Genomic DNA, 20973 nt, shown 5'->3' on the forward strand with positions numbered 1-20973 from the left:
CCCAGTCTTGGGGCCAGTTTCCTGTGACCGAAAGGGATTCATTCCCTCACCACCCTGATGTGTTTGCAGTGTGAAAGCAAGGTGTCAGCAGGGCCCTACTCCCATGAAAGCCTGCAAGGATGGAACCTGTCTGCCTTTGCCTGCTCTTGGCAACCCCAGAGATCCCTTAGCTTGAGTCAGCAGAACTCTGTCGTATCTCTCTGCCTTCGTCTTCACATGACTGTGTTTCTGTGTGTCTCAAAATTCCCTTTTCTTTACTTTTTTCTTTTTTCTTTTTTCCTCCAGGGTTATTGCTGGGCTCGGTGCCTGCACCATGAATCCACCGCTCCTGGAGGCCATTTTTTCCCCCTTTTGTTGCCCTTGTTGTTGTAGCCTCGTTGTGGTTATTATTGTTGCCATTGTTGACGCTATTCGTTGTTGGATAGGACAGAGAGAAACGGAGAGAGGAGGGAAAGACAGAGAGGGGGAGAGAAAGATAGACACCTGCAGACCTGCTTCACCGCCTGTGAAGCGACTCCCCTGCAGGTGGGGAGCCGGGAGCTCGAACCGGGATCCTTACGCCTGTCCTTGCGCTTTGCGCCACATGCGCTTAACCCACTGCACCACCGCCCGACCCCCTACTTTTTTCTTTTTAAGATTTGTTTCATAGGAGCCAGAGAAAGAGAGCAAGAGAGAAGTCAGAAAACCACTGATATAGGGCTAGAGAAAGAGCATAATGGTTAATCCAAAAGCCTTTCAAGACTGAGGCTCTGAGGTCCCAAGTTCAAACCCCAGCACCACCATAAAACAGAACAGAGTGATGTTCTGATCTCTTTTTCTCTCTTGGTATCTTTCCCCCTGTATCTGCTCTTTCTCATGAAAATAAAATAAATACTAATATTTTAAAAATTAAAAAAAGAAAACCACTGTTACATGACACCAGGGATTGAACTATTAACTTCTGGCATGCAAGTCTGATGGTCAACCAATTGGTCTATTTCTACACCTGCTCCCCCTCTTGTTAAAATATTGATCTTACTAGATAAGGGCCCACACATAACACCTCTGCTTCACGTAACTTCATCAGCAAAGGCCCTCTCACCAAATAAGAGCACTAGCATCTTTGGAGGGAATGCGATTCAGCCCACAGTGACCCCAATGGCAGGCTGCGCCACCGATTCTGGCTTTTCTAGCTCTTACCTTATTCCTGGAGATCCACGAAGCCCCCAGTCTATCAGGTTTGTCATTCTATATTGACAGAACTCAATCCTGAGCAGACAACTTCTAAGCAAAGGTCCTGACAATGTTTAAATCCCGTGTCCTGTGGTACCTATCTGTTTAGGGGCAGTGTGTCCATTTTGAAAGATAAGGGCTATTCTTCTCTGATGTGGGAGAAGCGTGACCAGCAGGAGTTTCCGGCCAGCTGAGATTTTTCTGGCCATAATTTAAAAGATCAAGCCTGTTTTCAAAATAGAGTTTGCCAAATACTAAAAAGGTCAGTGGATATGAATTCAGCAGCCAAAATTAGGTTCTACCCCTGTCCTGGACTCACACCCAGCTCAGATAAGCCTCATTTGTCACCACGAGGTGCCTCGGTGAAGAACAGACTAAATTGAGCTTTTGTGCAGAAACTACCAGAAGCCCCGTTAGCTTGTCCAACACAATCAGGTTCAATTTTATGAGCCTATCTCTCTGCCAGGTGTGGTGCTAGGAAGAACTCATGCCAGAAAACACTCCCAGCAGCCAGCGCTGACATTTGTCTTAGCTTCGAGATGCCAGGAATCCTTAGACCGTTTTCATGGCTTCCATACCGGGAACACACCCGTGATTCATCCCAGCTTACTTATGGGCTGCAGAGGGGAACCAGCAATTACTTCCATCATCCCTGTTAGTCAGAGAGCCCCGAATTGTCCACTTTCCAGCTTGGCAGGCTCAGTGCAGACTTACATCAGAGCAAATAGATAAACCTATCGCTTCTTGTTAAGAAGGATGAGGGCTCACTTGCTAAGTTAGGGCCTCTCTTATTTGGCCAACTCTGCTAAAAAAAAAAAAAAAGTGTGTGTGTGTGTATTGACTGAGTGTCTATTTTATGCCAGACTAAAGCCAGGTACCTGGAGACTCTGGAGACTAAACAAATAAGACAGAAGCCTGCAACTTAGTTACAGAGATGAGTAGGTCAACTGGTAACTGTGAGACACAAGGGAAAAAAATTGGAGAATTATTAACGGACTGGGTGTTAGTGATACACAGAGACAAAGCATGTCACTCCTTTGGGAGATACTGATGAGGCTGGCATCACAGGGAGACCTAAGGGCACACTCAGAGGTAGTCAGGTTCTGAGAGGGGACAGAGGACACGAGGACCCAGAATCCAGAGAACGTGAGTTGTATCTAGAGATCTGTCACGAGTCAGGAAGAAAAAAAAAAAAAAAACTTTTCTGTTCCAGGAGCTCATTTATACATGATTTCTCCATGACTGGATCAACTGTTTCATTTTTTTTTAGAGAGAGACTCCCGTGTGGAGATGGGTCTGAAGACTAAGCTACACACAGGACAAGGGAGTATGAGCTAAGCTAGCTTCTGACTCTGAGATATGTTCTTTTGTTTTTGTTTTTGTTTGGGTCTGTGTGGTCTGGAAGGAGGTGCAGTGGATAAAGCATTGGACTCTCAAGCATGAGGTCCTGAGTTCATTCCCTAGCAACACATGTACCAGAGTGATGTCTGGTTCTTTCTCTCTCCCCTCCTATCTTTCTTATTAATAAGTAAATAAAATCTTTAGAAAGAGAGAGGAAGGAAAGAAGGGGGAGAGAGAAAGAGAAAAAGAAAAAGAAAGGAAGGAAGGAAGGAAGGAAGGAAGGAAGGAAGGAAGGAAGGAAGGATGACTCTTTTCCTTCTTCACATCAGTCTGGAGCAGGAAGGCAGGAAAGTCTGGGCCAAGCCCAGGGCATGGGTGAGGAGCAAGGAGAAAGGGCCTGGGCCCAGTTAGCAGGATAGGCTGACCTACAGGGGTGAAGGGCTCTAGGTGGGATTCCAAGGAAGCTGCTAGAAACAATTCAGAACTATTGACTCCTGTATTGTGTCTTTTATTCTCCAACTGTTTTGTTTCATCATTCATCCCCATCCACATTTCCTTTCTAAAGGGCATTTTCTTTTCTTATTTGTTTATTTATTATTTATTTTGATCAAAGCACTACTCAGCTCTGGCTGTTGCTGCTGTCAGGGATTGAATGTCACTGCATTATCTTCCTAACCATTTTATATTTAAAAAAAAAATGGTGCAGGGGGCCAAGTGGTGGGGCACCTGGTTAAGCACACACATCACAGTGTGCAAGGACCCAGGTTTAAGCCCCTCAGCTCTGCTCAGTTCTCCACCCCCAGCCCCCAGCGGGGTGCCTCTTCTCCTGATATGATGTGGGCTCCTCAGAAGGATGGAAGGTCACACTTACTCTTGTTCTTCTTTTCAATTTCCTACACCGATGCCAGTGCAGAACTTGTGCACATCCAGTAAACCTAATGGAACGGCAATGAAACCGGACGCTCCTGTCATATAGGAAGGAGTAAAACTTGAAACTGCACGACAGATAGGACAGTTCTCACAGCCCAAGGGGAAGCATTGTAAACCTTCCACTGGTGTCCAGTTGTGGGCAAGTTGTTAAGTCCTTTTCAGGGACCTGCTACGCACTGAACCAGCAGACACATCCACAGGCCTGTCTTCAGAGCACGGCTGCTGCACATCTGTGTATGTGATGCCTGGGGATTACTGAGGGTCTGTGGTGAATGAACCTGGTACATGAAGCAGTTATACATGGAGTCAGTCTTACCCAAGATACAAAGCAGCTTACCAAAAGGCTTTTTGGGCAGGACGATGGCATACCTGGTTCAGAGCACATATTACAATGTTCAAGGACCCAAGTTCAAGTCCCTGGTCCCCATCTACTGGAGGGAAGCTTCATAAGTGGTGAAGCAGTGCCACAAGTTTGTCTCTCTCTGTCTCTCTTCCTCTCTATCTTCCCCATCTCTCTTGATTTCTCTGTCTTTATTCAATAAAGTGTTTTAATAATAGCAATAAATAAAGTCTGGGGCGTGGGTGTAGATAGTATAATGGTGTGTCTGAAGGGGTGGTAAATTTTCATCACAAAAGGGGTGGTAAATTTTGTGGTAAATTTTCATCACAAAACTTAAAAGTCCTTAAGACTAAACACTGGCATTCTGGAGCCAGGTGGTGGCACGCATGGTTAAGCATACATGTTACAATGTACAAGGACCCAGGCTTAAGCCCCCGGCCCCCACCTGCCCGGGGAAGCTCTGCGAGTGGTAAAGCAGGGTTTCAGATGTCTCTCTGTTTTCTCCCTATCTCCCCCTTCCTCTCTTGATTTCTGGCTATCTCAGTCCAAAAAATAAGTAAAGATAATTTTTTTTTTTTTTTTTTACTGAACACTTGTATTCTACAGCTAAGAGCTCTAAGAGGCGTCCCTGGGTAGCTGCACCGGCCACTTTTCCACAGCCCCACTCTCTCAGTGTCCCCGCTTCCAGCTGTTCATCCCCCATCCTGGTAGATCATTTTGGCTCTGACCTTTCTTTCCACATCTCCAGCTACCTGCAGTCTCAGGCTTTATTTTCCATGTACGTAGCTTATGGAGTATTTCCCTGAAACAGATTCTGTTTGCAGCTGCTAGCATATTTTTCTCTCTGGCTGTGCACAGAATAAATCAAATCCTAAAAACAGCAGCTTCAGAAGCATTCTAACTTTGTCCCTTGCACTAAAGTCCATGGGCTCGACACTGGAAAAGCAGGTCTGACCCCTCCCATCTAAAGAGCATGGGGTTGTGACACCCCTCCTATGACATGTTTGCCTTTGAACCACGCATAAAAGATTAGTTTATCCCGGTTCCAGCCCCCGGCTCCCCATCTGCAGGGGAGTCGCTTCACAAGCGGTGAGGCAGGTCTGCAGGTGTCTGTCTTTCTCTCCTTTCTGTCTTCCCCTCCTCTCTCCATTTCTCTCTGTCCTATCCAACAACATCAATAACAATAATAACTACAACAATAAAAACAAGGGCAACAAAAGGAAATAAATAAATGCTTTGAAAAAAATTTTTAAAAACACTGAAACACATTTTAAAAATTTTAAAAAGATTAGTTTAACACCCCCCCCCCCAGTGAATTTTAAAAGAGACTTTCACCAGAAAGGAAGGGAGGTGAAAGTCCTTCCTGTAGCAGAGCATGTGGGATCCGAGACCCTGAATGACATCAGGAAACAGCTGTTTGTCCTCTAAAGCAATCAAGAACTGCATCATTGTGAACTTTAGAGTGGCTCTTGGCCCAGTTCTGCAAGATCATACCACTTAAGGGAACTTTCGCTTGCTTTCTCCTGTGATGCCAGCTGTGCTGCAAGCACCAGGTATAGCTCCCCTCTGGAGAGAGTGGGTACTACAAGAGGCCGAACCATCTATGGGTTGAAATTCTTGCCTTTGAGTCCAGCGATGGACATGGTCAGCTCCTGAACATAGAAGGTGAGACTTTGGGGAGTAGGGCGATAGCGCAGAGGGTTAAGCGCACGTGGTGCGAAGCGCAAGGACCGCGTATAAGGATCCCGGTTCGAGCCCTCCCCCCACCTTCAGGAGGGTCGCAGGTCTGCAGGTTTGTATTTTCTCTCCCCCTCTGTCTTCGCCTCCTCTCTCCATTTCTCTCTGTCCTGTCTAACAATGACGACATCAGTAACAATAATAACTACAACAATAAAAAAAGGGAAAATAAAGTTTAAAATAATAAAAAAACGAAGGTGCAGCTTTGAATGCTGAGGCCCAAGCTCTCAGCCACCTAAAGCCAGTTCCAGAACAGGAGAGTCAGCTGGCGTGGGGGCAGCCATCTTTCTTCCTCTGAACTCTGGAGTCATGGTCTCTACCATGTCTCTGATCTCCTCTCACCCCCAGCATCCGTCTGCTCGGACTGTCTCAGACACTGGTGTCAACCTCTCCCAAATCACCCCAGACATGCACTAATCTTAGGTGCTTAGACCCTCCGTGCTGCTGCTTCTCAGACCGGGAACTTCTCCACCAGCAGCCCCCAGAGCAGAGTGGTTTCCATCTCTCTCTCCACCCAGGAAGTCTTCCTCTGGCCACTTTATCTAAAGCAGGATGCTTATCATCGTTTATCCCTCTCCCCTGCTTCATCTTTCTCCTTAGAACATATTCTTCACAGAACCTTTTGCTCCCTGATGTTGTTCTAACTTGTTCAATCTCCCCATCACAACATCCCTGAAGCCAAGGACTTTGTTCAGTCCAGGACTAAATCTCTCATATGTAGAAAACAGTGCAGGGCTAGGGGTAGACAGCATAATTATGCAATGAGACACTCATGCCTGAGGCTCCAAAGTCCCAGGTTCAATCCCAGGCCCCACCATAAGCCAGAACTGAGCAGTGTTCCTATTTGCAAGCCATCAGACTTCAGCAAGTCACTTAAATGTGCTTACAGGATTGTTGTACTGATTAAATGAGAGTCATTTAGCAGGGCAAGAATCACTGTCTCCCCACTGTTCCAGCCTTTGTGTGTGTGTGTGTGTGTGTGTGTGTGTGTGTGTGTGTGTGTGTGTTTGTTTGTTTTGTCATCATCAAAGCTTCACTGCTCTGGGATGATTTTCCCTGACAGAAAGAGAGAGAAACCACAGCACTGAGTCTTTGCCCCAGTGCTGAGGGACCCATGGTGGAATCTGGATCCCACACAAGGCAAAGCTGGTTCCTCACTAAGTGACATATCTCTCCAGACCCCCAGGCCCTCAGAGAGAAATGGAGGTAGAGGGGGCAGGAAAGCATATTTCATCTCAGGGTTGGCCAGTACTGAGAAGTAAGCTCACTGTTCCTTCCCCCATCAAGGCAACAACAACAATTTCCTCAAAACCCTTCAAAGGCATATATTCACTTTTATTCAGCAACTTAATTTCCCAAGGAAATGATTGTCCGTGTGGGCAAAAAAATAGCGAAACAGATCTAACACAGCATCATCCATTATAGCGAGAAACTAAAGCCACACTGTGTGCAGGGGGAAGCTGAGATGCATGGCGTGCTGCAGTAGCATGTGGTGATTTAGACAGTTTTCTAAGTTTTAGCGTGTGGAAGAATAGTTAACCACGTGAGGAGATGCTTGGGACTGCTCAGATGACAAAGACAGATGGCCTGAGGAGGTCTGGATGCTTGGGATTAGGATGAATCATATTGTCTTTGTGCCTCTGTCAACTTGCCCCATTTTCTGCAGTAAATAGACATTATTTTCATGATCAGTCTTTTTAGATAAAAAAAAAAAGGGCATGGAGAGGGTGTGGGGTCAAAGGAACCCTCCTGCACTGCTGGTGGGAATGTCAATTGGTCCAACCTCTGTGGAGAACTCTCAGAAGGCTAGAAATGGACCTCCCCTATGATCCTGCAATTCCTCTCCTGGGGATATATCCTAAGGAACCCAACACACCCATCCAAAAAGATCTGTGTACACATATGTTCTTAGCAGCACAATTTGTAATAGCCAAAACCTGGAAGCAACCCAGGTGTCCAACAACAGATGAGTGGCTGAGCAAGTTGTGGTCTATATACATAATGGAATACTACTTAGCTATTAAAAATGGTGACTTCACCGTTTTCAACCCATCTTGGATAGAGCCTGAAGAAATCATGTTAAGTGAAATAAGTCAGAAAGAGAAGGATGAATATGGGATGATCTTATTCACAGGCAGAAGCTGAAAAACAAGGCCATAAGAGAAAACACAAGTAGAGCCTGAACTGGAGCTGGTGTATTGCACTAAAGTAAAAGACTCTGGGGTGTATGGGGAGGGGAGAATACAGGTCCAAAAAGGATGACAGAGGACCTAGTGGGGGTTGTATTGTTATATGGAAAACTGGGAAATGTTATGTATGTACAAACTGTTGTATTTACTGTCAAATGTAAAACATTAATCCTCCAATAAAGAAATTAAAAAAAAGAAAGAACAGATGGGGGGGGGTAACATGGCTATGCAAAAGGATTTCCATGCCCAAGGCCCCAAGGTCTCAGGTTCAACCCCACACACCACCATTAAACCAAAGTTGAACAATAATAATAATAATAATAATAATAAATAAGGGTAGGGGAGACTGTGAAGTGACAGTGTACCATACTTGCATACCACAGGACTCAGGTTCAGTTCCTGGAACCACCATATGCCAGAGCTGAGCAGTGCTCTGAACTCTTGTTTTTTTTTTTTTTTTCCTCCAGAGTTATTACTGGGGCTCGATGCCTGCACTATGAATCCACTGCTCCTGTGGCCTTTTTTTTTTTTTTCTTTAAATTTTATGGATAGGACAGAGAGAAATTGAGAGGGGAAGGGAAGATAGAGAGGAAAAGAAAGATAGACAACTGCAGACCTGCTTCACCGCATGTGAAGCAATCCCCCTGCAGATGGGGAGCCGGGGGGCTTAAACCAGGATCCTTGAGCAGGTCCTTGTGCTTTGTACTATGTGTGCTTAACCCAGTGTGCCACCGCCCAGCACCACCTCATGTCTTTTTCTCTGTCTCTCGTGAAAGTAGATAAATATTGAGAAAAAAAATAAAACGATGGCAGCCCATCAGCATCCCCACAACTAGGTGTCACTACATTTGACGGGGAGAACAGTAAGATATGTCTAGGCCTGCCCCCACCCCCAGACTTTGGCCTATGGGGAATTCTGGAGTATTCCAGGTTATTCTTCAGGACTGTAGGGACCCGCTGTGCATGTTCTGAGTATCTGCATTGCTCTGAATTCGCACATTCACTGATGACCTTAACTGAGTGGCATTTTTTAAAAACCAACTTGACCTACAGCATTAGTCATTAGATTTAAATCCTAGGGTGATTCATAATTTACAGTAAATCTATCAGATAGATTACACTGCAGAATTCACCATTGTCCGCATGGCAGGCTGCCTGGAAATGAAGAATAGGAAGGGGAAGGGAAGGAGAGAGATTCCTAGCCGGGACTGGAAATGTACACTTAGCTAGCTATGGCAGGCATCTCTGCTCCCCGGCCAGAGAGGATGGGGCATCTGTCACATATCGGAGATAGTCCACACTAATAATAGCCTAGAATGTCTTTTGGAACAGGTTTATTGCCTTGCTTCACAAGGAGAAACCCTGCCTGTTAAAATACTTGAAGGAGTATTTCCTTACCCCTAGCCATTTATTTCGCTGCGGGGCCGGCCCCGCGCCTGTGACAGAGGCTGGGCCGCCGCTGGGTAAATATAGGCCCAGATCTGACAACGCATTCAGCTGGGGCCCCGGCTCACCAGATGTTATTCCACTAATAGCGAGTGAGCTCATCCTTGGTGTGGACGGCTATTCATTTGGGAGAGAAGAATGAAAGTGAGACAATCATTACATCACCTTTTCCTGTTCATCAGCCTCTCCTGCCACTCACGGGGAGAACGTGCTGTCCTGTTCCTGGCAGGCCAGGGACCAGGGGAAGCAAACTTGGGGCGATGCCTGTCCCGGTGGGTCGCCCATGCTTTCCTGGTGGAGGGGAAGGCTGTGGGAGGACACTGGCCTGGGACTCAGCACCAGGTCCCTCTCTGAGGTGGGAGGCCTCCGCCGCCTGTGCGGGGTGTTACCTTACTTTCCCCTGAGGAGGCAGGCTGCTGTTTCTAGAAACTTGAAGACTTCTGAATAATGGCATGAACTTTCAAAATAATGCTCGTGAGATCATGTCTTTTTTTATCTGGATGACTCATCTGGCACTACTTCACGAACCACCAGTTCAAGTTTAGAGCGAAATTAATTTATAGGTATTACAGCAAAAAGAGACCGCCGCGAATGGTCGGGTGGTAGCGCAGTGGGTTAAGCACACATGGATCTGGGTTCGAGCCTCTGGCTCCCCACCTGCAGGGGAGTCACTTCACAAGTGTCGAAGCAGGTCTGCAGGTGTCTTTCTCTCCCCTTCTCTGTCTTCCCCTCCTCTCTCCATTTCTCTCTGTCCTATCTAACGATGACATCAATAACCACAACAATAATAACTACAACAATCAAAAACAATAAGGACAACAAAAGGGAAAATAAATAATAATAAAATTTTAAAAAGAGACATCATGAAGCTTCCTAGACTATGTCACATGTTGTATACCTACATAACATACCTATACAACTGTGCATCAAGATGCATTTCTGGGCTGCATGGTGGTGCACCTAGTTGAGCATTACTGAGAATTTGTATTGTGTAAAGCTTTTTGCATTACAAGGCTGTACAGGGTCATTTTGACAGTAACTGCATCTTCTGTTGCATTGACAATTTCTAGTGTGTTTGGGTGGGGTTGGGGCAGGGGAACTGAGGCTTTAAGCATGTGTGATTTCACTGCTTCAAGGCGTATTTAATCCAGACAGAGAGAAGCAGAGGATGGGGGCAAGAGGCCACAGCACTGGAGCTTCCTTTGTTGTCTTAGCATCTCCCAGGTGGTACCAGGTTTTGAACCTGATGACTTGCTTTGAGCAGTACAGTAACAACAAACATATTAAAAGTCTAGGCTTAGATGACTTCTATCAACATCCCATCGAAGGATGGAGCTTCAGACTCAACTTTCATAAGACTTCCATGTTTCTCATCCCAACACAACTATCAGGAAAGAATAAAAATATTTTTTAAAAAGAGAAGAGTTAGTAAAAGGGAGGGAAAAGGTTTTTTTGTTTTTTTTACGAGAGCACTGCTCAGCTCTAGTTTATGGTGGTGCAGGGGATTGAACCTGGGACTTTGGAGCCTCAGGAATGAGAGTCTCTTTGCATCACCATTATGCTATGTACCCCTGCCCAGAAAAGTTGTTTTTAACTTTCCTTTGACATCTTTTTCATTTGCCATACCCTGAAGGTGTGAAGAAAAAAAAATGCAACTTCCCCATGCACCTCTGTAGTTCAAAGAGAGGGGTTACAACTCGGAGACACAAGAAGTAGAGTGTTTCTCAGTGGGTGGTCTACACACACACACACACACACACACACACACACACACACACACCACTAGTGGCTGGTTCTGCCAAGCATCTGTTCCTCGTTTTCTATATCTGTTTCTGTTTATGTTAAGTCAAGAATCCTGCCACTGTAAGACAGCTGAGTGGCCCTTTGCCCTGGTTTCTCTCTTGTATTAACCGAGGTCTTAGTTTGCAAGCTTTCTCTCTTTAAAAAGATTGCATGTATTACTTGTCAGAGAGAATTTCACATGAGACTCACTCCAGGACAGGTGGTATTAGGAACCGAACTGGGAGTCTCAGGTGAGCAAGTGCAGATACTCTAGCAGTTGGAACTGTTCCCCAAGTCACTTGAATGATTTCTAAGAAGCTGTTTTCTTTTTCATCTTTTCTAACACGAGGCAGAACGGTGCAGGACCACACCACAGGGCCTGGATCCTTCCCCTTTCGTACGTCCTTGATTTGGGGCCATAGTCTTTGTCGTTTCTTTTGCACCAAGGAAGCAAAGCCTGGGAGATAGCACCAGAGCAGTGCACAGGACTCGTCTGTGAGAGATCCCAGGTTACATTCTCCAAACCAACAGGCAGAAAGGAATGATAACCCTGGTGGGGAGAGGGGGAGTATACAACCCGGGCATGTTGTGTCCTATGAATATGATTTTTCTCTGGATGGAGCATGGGGAGTGAGGGAAATAAAGCTGTGTTCCTTTGATTGTCACTCTCAAATAACCCTTTTTTTTTTCAGCTGAGCTGTCAGTAATAGCTTGATAGCAGCCAGTTCAGGGCTAATTATATGACAGATGACTACAATTTCAGTATTTGAGTCAACATTGCTATGTACACATAATTTGATCCACAGGCTAACCAAATCTACTCATCCAACACATTTCAAGTAAATACCCTTGGTTTCTTGGGGTGGGGTGGAGTGGGGTGGTGGGACACATGAAAATGTAAACAGTAAAATGGGGCCAGCAGACAGCTCACCTGGATAGTACGTCTGCTTTGTCATGTGTGTCCCAGGCTCCTGCAGCCCCCCCCCCACTGCACTGGAGGAAGCTCCAATGCTGTGGTATCTCTTTTTCTCTCCTTGTCTCTCTGTCTTCCTCTGTGTATGTCTCTCAATCCAAAAAAAAATTGGCCTGTAGTGGTGAAGATAACAGTAAATAATAATAATAATGATGATGATGAAGAAAAGCATAAAATGTCTCTTTAAAGAAAGTCCTTCCCAAAGTCCTTCACCCCGGGCTAGATTTCTCCAGTGTTCACATCAGGCCATGTTGCTTTCCTGCTACAAAGCACTTACCACAAGTGGAGCCAAATGATCCCATGGACTTTGGGTTTAAGATGGCTGGCAAAACACACATTTGCCTCCCTCCTTCCCAAAGACCTAGTGAGGTGATGAAAGAAACAGAGATCCACACCAGGATGGGAGCCGCCAGAGAGCTTAAGTCTCTGGTGGCTGTGGCTTTGTGGAGTTAAGAAACCATGTCTCTCAGGACAGGCAGTGGTGCACCTCATTGAGCGCACATGGTACAATGCGCAAGGACCCAGGTTTGAGCCCCCAGTCCCCACCTGCAGGGACATAGCTTCATGAGTGGTGAAGCAGGGCCGCAGATGTCGCTCTGTCTCTCTCCCTCTCTCTTACCCCCTTCCCTCTCTACTTCTAGCTGTCTCTATCCAATAAATAAATAAAGATAAAAATAAAGAAAGGAAAGAGAAAAGAGAAGAGAAGAAAAGAAAAGAGAAAAAAAGAAAAGAAAAGAGAAAAGAAAAAAGGGAAGGAAAGATGTCTCTGGGGGCCAGGTAGTGGCGCACTTGGTGGAGCACACAGCTTACCATGCCAAGGACCTAAATTCAGCCCCCCAGTCCCTACCTGTGGGGGGTGAGGGAAACTTCATGAGTGGGATAGCGTTGTTGCAGGTGTCTCTCTCTGTCTCTGTCTCTCTCTCTCTCCCTATTTCTCCCTCCCCTCTCAGTTTCTCTCTGTCCTGTCAAGTTTAAGAAAAATAAAATAAATTGGGAATTGGGCGGTAGCGCAGCGAGTTAAGCACATGTGGCACAAAGTGCAAGGATTGGCGGAAGAATCCCAGTTCAAGCCCCCGGCTCCCCACCTGCAGGGGGGAGTTGCTTCACAAGCGGTGAAGCAGGTCTGCAGGTGTCTTTCTCTCCCCCTTTCTGTCTTCCCCTCCTCTCTCCATTTCTCTCTGTCCTATCCAACAACGACAACAACAACAATAATAACTACAACAATAAAACAACAAGGGCAACAAAAGGGAATGAATAAATAAATAAATATTTAAAAAATAAAATAAAGCAAAGAAGGAGAAAAATGAGAAGGAGGAGGAGAAAGAGAAGAAGGAGAAGAAGAAAGGAAAATATGTCTCTTGTTTGCTTCATCCACTGTGAGGATGTAGCCTTTCTCAGCAGACAGACAGTGTATATGGCTGAGATGACTGATGTCTCTGAAGGGATACACAGCTCCCAGGAAGGACCCCAGAGCCACCTGAAGAGAGACTTCAGTCACACGAGTAAGCATTCAGTCTCCTTGTAAAGAAAAAGGAGAGACTCCAGGTTGACGAATTGCGGCAAAGGAGGAAACAGTCACCATTCTCACCATCTATGCCTTTTTTTTTTTTTTTTAAGACATTTTTGGAGCTGGGGAGGGACTCAGTGGTTCTGCGAAAAAAAAACTTTGAAGCCTGAGGCTCCTAGATCCCAAGTTCAATCTCCAGCACCACCATAAGGCAGAGATGAGCAGTGCTCTAGTCAGTCTCTCCCTCTCCCTCTCCCTCTCCCTCTCCCTCTCCCTCTCCCTCTCCCTCTCCCTCTCCCTCTCCCTCTCCCTCTCCCTCTCCCTCTCCCTCTCCCTCTCCCTCTCCCTCTCCCTCTCCCCTCTCCCCTCTCCCTCTCCCTCTCCCTCTCCCTCTCCCTCTCCCCTCTCCCTCTCCCTCTCCCTCTCCCTCTCCCTCTCCCTCTCCCTCTCCCTCTCCCCTCTCCCCTCTCCCTCTCCCTCTCCCTCTCCCCTCTCCCTCTCCTTCTCCCTCTCCCTCTCCCTCTCCCTCTCCCTGCCCCTCTCCCTCTCCCTGCCCCTCTCTCTCTGTCTCTCCCTCTCCCTCTCCCTCTCCCCTCTCCCTCTCCCTCTCCCTCTCCTCTCTCCCCTCTCCCCTCTCCCTCTCCCTCTCCCCCTCTGTCTCTCTCTCCTCTCCTCTCCTCTCCCTCCCTTCCTTTGTCTCATCCTGAGTCAGGAGGAAGGGGGAAAATCACTTCCTCAGGGACCAGATGAGGTCAGGCATCACTGGCTCAGTCTCTTGAGCCCAGAAAGATGAACTAATTCTTGAAGGATGATAATGGATGTGTATCAAATCCAACTGCTTTGATTCAACAAACCACAGTTATTCGAAGCAAGGAAATGCAGAAAATTCGGGATGACTCTATGTTTGTGAAAAAAAGAGCAGTGGGGGTCGGGCGGTGGCGCAGTGGGTTAAGCGCATGTGGCACAAAGCGCAGGGACCAGCGTAAGGATCCCAGTTCGAGCCCCCGGCTCCCCACCTGCAAGGGGAGTCGCTTCACAGGCAGTGAAGCAGGTCTGCAGGTGTCTGTCTTTCTCTCCCCCTCTCTGTCTTCCTCTCCTCTCTCCATTTCTCTCTGTCCTATCCAACAACGAATTGCGTCAACAAGGGCAATAATAATAACCACAATGAAGCTACAACAAGGGCAACAAAAAAAGGGGGAAAAAATGGCCTCCAGGAGCGGTGGATTCATGGTGCAGGCACCGAGCCCCAGCAATAACCCTGGAGGAGGAAAAAAAAAAAAAAAAAGAAAAAAAGAAAAGAAAAAAAAGAGCAGTTCAGCAGACTAAGGAAGAAGCAGTAAGCTGTCCATCCCCACAAACAGCCAGTTCAGGGTGATGCTTCACATCAGTCAATGACGGCTTAAAGGGCTGAGTGGTAACATACATGACTGAGTGCGCACATTATAGTGTACAAGGACCTGAGTTCAAGCCCCCATCCCCACATGCAGGAGGACGCTTCATGAGCCATGAAAGAACAGTGCTACAGATGTGTCTCTCTTTCTCTCCTCTGTCTCTCCCTCTCCCCTCTCAATTTCTGTCTGTGTCTATCCAAAATCAATTTTAGAAAATTTACTAAATATACCTTCATAACAACTATTAAAAAAAAAAAGCATCCTGGTGGGGTCAGGTGGTGGACTTCCTGGCAGAAAGTACATCTTATTATGCACAAGTGCCCAGGTTTTTCCCCACCTGCAGGAGGGAAACTTCACAAGTGGAGAAATAGTGCTTCAGGTCTCTCTCTCTCTCTCTCTCTCTCTCTATATATATATATATATATATATATATACATACATACATATCCTCCTTTCCTCTTATTTTACCTCTGTCTCTATCCAAAAAATGAATAAATTTTTAAAATAATAAATATATGTATTATTATTATGAGGAGGAGGAGAAGGAGAAAGGAGCAAAATAAAAATTTAAATGACAACAGGGAGGAATTTTATTTATTTAACTCTTTTTTAAAAAACATTTTATGTATTTATTTTTTTAATCAGAACACTACTCAGTGTGTGTGTGGGGGGGGGTTGAACCTGGAACTTTGGAGCCTCAGTCATGAGAGTCTCTTTGCATATCTGTTACACTATCTCTCCCACTCCCTTATTGAACTCTTAAATGTCCTGTCGGTAAACTAAATCCATACTTATTATTTTTAATCTGGCCAAATAAAATCAGAGTTCTAGGGGGGATACCTCAGTGGCAGAGCATAGGAATTGCAGGCCTGAAGTCCCAGGTTCAATCCCCAGCAGCATATATGCCAGAGCTGTAAGAATGTGTAAGGATATGGAGGTGCCCTAGTCTCTTTCTCTTTCTTATGAATGAGTGAGTGAGTGAGTGAGTGAATGAGTGAAGAGTCCCTTTGGTGACTGACGCTCAGCCCCTCTCCCTCTCCCCCCTTCTTTGTGGCCAGTTCCCAGAACAGGATCTCTGCTCATTGCCAAGAAATCAAACAGCCCAATTCCATCTTCTTTATGAATAAGAACAATGAAAAGTTAACTCACCAACACTGGAATAAAACCACCGTTTCATTTTGTTACTATATTTTATTATCTAAGATTAACCTCTGGGGAAAGAGGGCCAATACAGGAAATAGAAGTGGAATTTAAAAGCTTGCAATTCTCATCCTCGGAGAAAGTAGGGAAATATTAAGAGAGCGCAGGCTGTGGTGGAAAAGCACAAATAAACAGTCCTCGGAAATTAAAACTGTGGTTATTTTCCTTTGATATATGTCAACTTTTTGGGGAAAATGGGGAAAATAAGAGTTCTCCTGACTAATAAAGTCAGGAGAAAAAATAGTCTGGTTAAAAAAAAATTCACCCAAATAAACTTAGGGACCTAATGGTCTCTCGCAAACGAGTCATTAATCAGGAAGCGCCTCGTCTGGCACAGAAAAAAATATTCAAGGGGTTGTGCCAAATGCAAGGTCTCTACAGTCAGCAAGAGCACGGAACAAGAAAAGAAGGACTTCAGGGAAAGTCACCTCATCACTCGGAGCTGACTTCTTCAAATAGAAAGAGATTCTCGGGGAGTCGGGCCGTAGCACAGCCGGTTAAGCACACATGGCACAAAGCACAAGGCCCCGCTCAAGGATCCCGGTTTGAGCCCCTGGTTCCCCACCTGCAGGGGAGTCGCTTCACAGGCGGTGAAGCAGGTCTGCAGGTGTCTGTCTTTCTCTCCCCCTCTCTGTCTTCCCCTCCTCTCTCCATTTCTCTCTGTCCTATCCAACAACGATAACTACAACAATAAAACAGCAAGTGCAGCAAAAGGGAAAATAAACAAATAAATTTTAAAAATTTGAAAGAAAGAAAGAAAGGTCTCAGGTCTGAGGCTCCAAAGTCCCAGGTTCAACCCCTAAGCCAGAGCTGAAAAGTGCTCTGGTAAAACAGACGAACAAACAAACAAACAAACAAATGTTGAAGGCTGGGCAGAGAGGTAGAGAGAGAGAGAACCACACACTAAACCTTCCTCCGTAGCAGTGGGGGCTGGGCCGCTGGGCCACTGGGCCTGAGCCTGGCGCATGCACAGCAGAGCAGTTGTGCTGTGCAGGTGAGCTCCCTCACAGCCCAGGGAGCAGGGTCTCACTGCTGCTAACCAGGAAGCTTCAGACTGACTGGTTTAAATCTTGACTTCGGGGACCAGGAGGTGACATACCTTGTCAAGAGTACACATTACAGTGTGAAAGGACCCAGGTTCAAACCACTGGCCCCCACTTGCAAGAGGGAAGTTTCAGAAGCAGCGAAGCAAGGCTGCAGGTATCTCTCCCTCTCTTGCTCTATCTCTTCCATGTCCCTCTCAATTTCTCTCTGTCTTTCTCTATCCAAAAATACATAAAGAAATAATATCATGTGGCTTTAATAATAATAATAACAATAATAAAGTCATGACTTTGGGGAAAGGTTGCAGATGTAAATGGGGACAAGGGAGATAGCATAATGCTTATGCCAAAAGACTTTCAGATCTGAGACTCCAAAGTCCCAGATTCAGTCCCATGAGCTTCCATAAGCTAGAGCTGAGCAATGTTCTGGCAATTTTTTAAAAAAAATTTAATACAATGTGTTAGTGATCAAGAGAAATAGCATAACAGTTATACATAGAGACTTTCAGGGGCTGGGGTGTGGCACACTTGGTTGAGTACATATGTTACAATGTGCAAGGACCTGGGTTCAAGCCCACAGTCCCCACCTGCAGGGGGAAAGCTTTGCAAGTGGTGAAGCAGTGTTGCAGGTGTCTCTCTCTCCCTGTCTCCCCCTACCCTCTTGATTTCCAATAAATAAATAAAGATAATTTTTAAAGAAGAGAAACTTTCAGGCCTGAGGCTTCCAAGTCCCAGGTTCAATGCCCTGAACCTCCATAAGTCAGAACTGAAATATATATATATATATTACAGTTGAGTTAGATAGTAAGTCATGGTAGAACTTAGCATAAGTAACTGCATTTGGGAGCTGCTGTTTCTTTTGTCAAGAGCCAGCTATAAGCCCATGTAAGAGAAGAAACATGCATCCAGATTGGCAGAGCTTAAATATGCCTTCCTGATGGAATGTCTACTCAGAATTCAAATGCCACTGGGTTCTTTTTATCTTTTATTATGAATATGATTTTTAACTTAATTATAAAATAGAAAATATCGACAAAAATCATGATAAAAGGGGTAAAATTCCACACATTTCCCACCACCAGAGTTCCATATCCCATCCCCTCCACTGGAAATCTTCCTGTTCTTTATCTCTCTGGGAGTATGGACCCAGAATCATTATCGGGGTACAGAAGGTGGAAGGTCTGGCTTCTGTAATTGCTTCTCTGCAGAACATGGGTATTGGCAGGTCGATCCATACTCCCAGCCTGTTTCTATCTTCCCCTAGTGGGGCAGGGCTCCAGAGAGATGGGGTTCCAGGATACACTGGTGAAGTTGTCTGCCCAGGGGAGTCAGGTTGGGGTCATGGTAGCATCTGCAACTTGGTATCAGAGACTGGATGTGAAGAGTTGGCATCGCAGACCTGTCATCTGTGGACACAGTCCGAAGTGAAACATGTTGAGGTGGTCCTGGTTGCATTGATTAGCAGGGACTCTGAGAGTGGTGGCTGGAGAGATGGTGAGAGCCGGCCTTTCCCTGAGTGAAGCAGAGAAGTCACCTCAGAGTCTCGGAGGGGAGTAGACAGCCTGTCAAGGCAGACACTGTGAGAAGAACTCAATAAAGGGACGGTCTGTATGATGCTCAGGGAAGAGGACCACAAAGCAGAGCGTCTGCCTCGGTGTCGCTGGCCTGTGTCTCGGTGAGGACCTTCTGATGGGCATAGAACCGAAAGGGCGATGGGAGGCACAGGGGGTTAAGCGCACATGGCGCAAAGTGTAAGGATCACAGTTCGAACCCCCGGCTCCCCACCTACAGGGTAGTAGCTTTGCAGGCGGTGAAGCAGGTCTGCAGGTGTCTGTCTTTCTCTCCCCATCTCTGTCTTCCCCTCCCCTCTCCATTTCTCTCTGTCCTATCCAACAATGACATCAATAACTACAACAATAATAACTACAACAACAATTTAAAAAAAAAAACAAAGGCAACAAAAAGGGAAAATAAATTAATTTAAAAAAAAGAAAATCATTATACTATCTTTCTGCCCACCCCCACCAATTCTTTTTATATATAAGTATCTAGAACAAGACCATACTCCAGTGTGTTTAATTTAATATTGCTTGATTTAATGAAGATTGTGCGTATGGTTATATACTCGAAATGTGATAGTGATCTGATCTGATCTGAAGACTCAGAGTGATACGACTAACTGTGCACATTGTAGTACACAAGGATCCAGGTTCAAGCCCCTGGCCCCCTCCTGCAGGGGAGATGCTTCATGAGTGGTGAAGCAATGCTGCAGGTGTCTCTCTCTGTCTCTCTTCCTCTCTACCTCTCCCCCACCTCTTTCAATTTCTCTCCATCCAATAATAAAAATAGTTTTAAAAATCCAGTAACCTGTGGTCCGGGAGGTGGCACAGTGGTAAAGCTTTGGACTCTCAAGCATGAGGTCCCCCGAGTTCGATCCCCGGCAGCACATGTGCCAGAGTGATGTCTGGTTCTCTCTCTACTCCTATCTTTCTCATAAATAAATAAAATCTTTTTTTAAAAAATCCAGTAACCCAAATAGTGGTACAATGACAGTCAGGGACTAACTGTGAATTCCTGAGTTTAGTCCCTGGTATCACATGTGCCAGAGTGATGTTCTGTTTCTCTCTCATAAATAAATAAGCTAATTGTGTGTGTGTGTGTGTGTGTGTGTGAGAGAGAGAGAGAGAGAGAGAGAGAGAGAGAGAGAGAGAGACTTCTCCAGACCATTCATCATGAGCAGCAAGAGGAGGAGGGGGGGAGGAGGAGGAGGGGGAGGAGGAGGAGGGGGAGGAGGAGGAGGGGGAGGAGGAGGAGGGGGAGGAGGAGGAGGAGGAGAGAGAGAGAGGGAGGGAGAGAGAGGGGGAGAGACAGAGAGATTGCTCTGGTACCTGCACTACCGTCATCAGACTTAGGAGCACATGCTTGAGTGTCCAACACTTCATCCACTGTTCCACCTCCTAGGCCACATTAAAAATAAGTTTTAAAGCCGCGAATTCGGTTTCCAAGCCCTAAAGAAGAAGGGAGATTTTTACGGCTACTCTCAAGGAGCAGGTCAAGTCTCCCAAGTTTCCCCCTCTATTTCAGGAGAGACGCCCCGCCCCCACGCCTGTTCCTTATACGGAGTCATTCATTTGTTATTTGTCTCGGGGTCCCACGGGGCAGAAACTCTGCACATTTTCCCAGAAGCCTTCAAAGGCATCGTCCGTTTCCCCAAGCAGGAAAGAGCCTTCCCTCTTAAACAAAACAGTAAGGAGAAAGACTGATAAAAGTCAACTCATCCAACAACGAAGACCACAACAATAATAACCACAACAATAAGACAACAAGGGCAACAAAAAGGGAATAAATAAATAAACAAATAAATAAATGTCAAATCATAGCAATGCCAAACTCTAACCAAGTGTTTACTTTTTTTTTTTTTTTTTTTACCAGAGCACTTCTTAGTTCTGGCTTATGGTGGTGCTGGGGCCTGAACCTGGGACTCTGGAGTCTCAGACATGAGCTCAACCCAAGCTAGAACCCCAGGCCCCACTGCATTGAAGGAAGCTTTGGTATGTGATCTTTTTCACTTTCTTTGCCTCTCTGAAAAAGAAAAAACAATTCTGAAGCTGCATTTTACTGAAGCATAATTGGCAGGTGACACTATACTAGTTAAAGGCATCCAGCATACTGATCCCTTGATAGTGCACATTACAACATGATCACCACCTGAGAATGGTGTGGATTCAAACCCCTGTCGACATGTCATTCTGTAATATTAAAAAAATTAAAAAATAAATAAAAGAAGTAAGCTTCAAACTCCAATGAGATAGTATAAAAAAAAATGGCCACTACCAGAAGTTTAATTAGCTGTCAGTTAACTAAACTAGAATAAAAGCTGAA

At 45.7% G+C, this 20973-nt stretch overlaps 1 long non-coding RNA gene across 2 annotated transcripts in view; it reads left to right on the forward strand.

Moving 5' to 3' along the window:
• The window catches only part of LOC132534758 (uncharacterized), a 127302-nt gene that overhangs the window by 67865 nt on the left and 38464 nt on the right, over positions 1 to 20973 (forward strand). The window lies entirely within an intron of this gene.

Source organism: Erinaceus europaeus, chromosome 19, assembly GCF_950295315.1.
Source record: "Erinaceus europaeus chromosome 19, mEriEur2.1, whole genome shotgun sequence".
NCBI lineage: Eukaryota > Metazoa > Chordata > Mammalia > Eulipotyphla > Erinaceidae > Erinaceus > Erinaceus europaeus.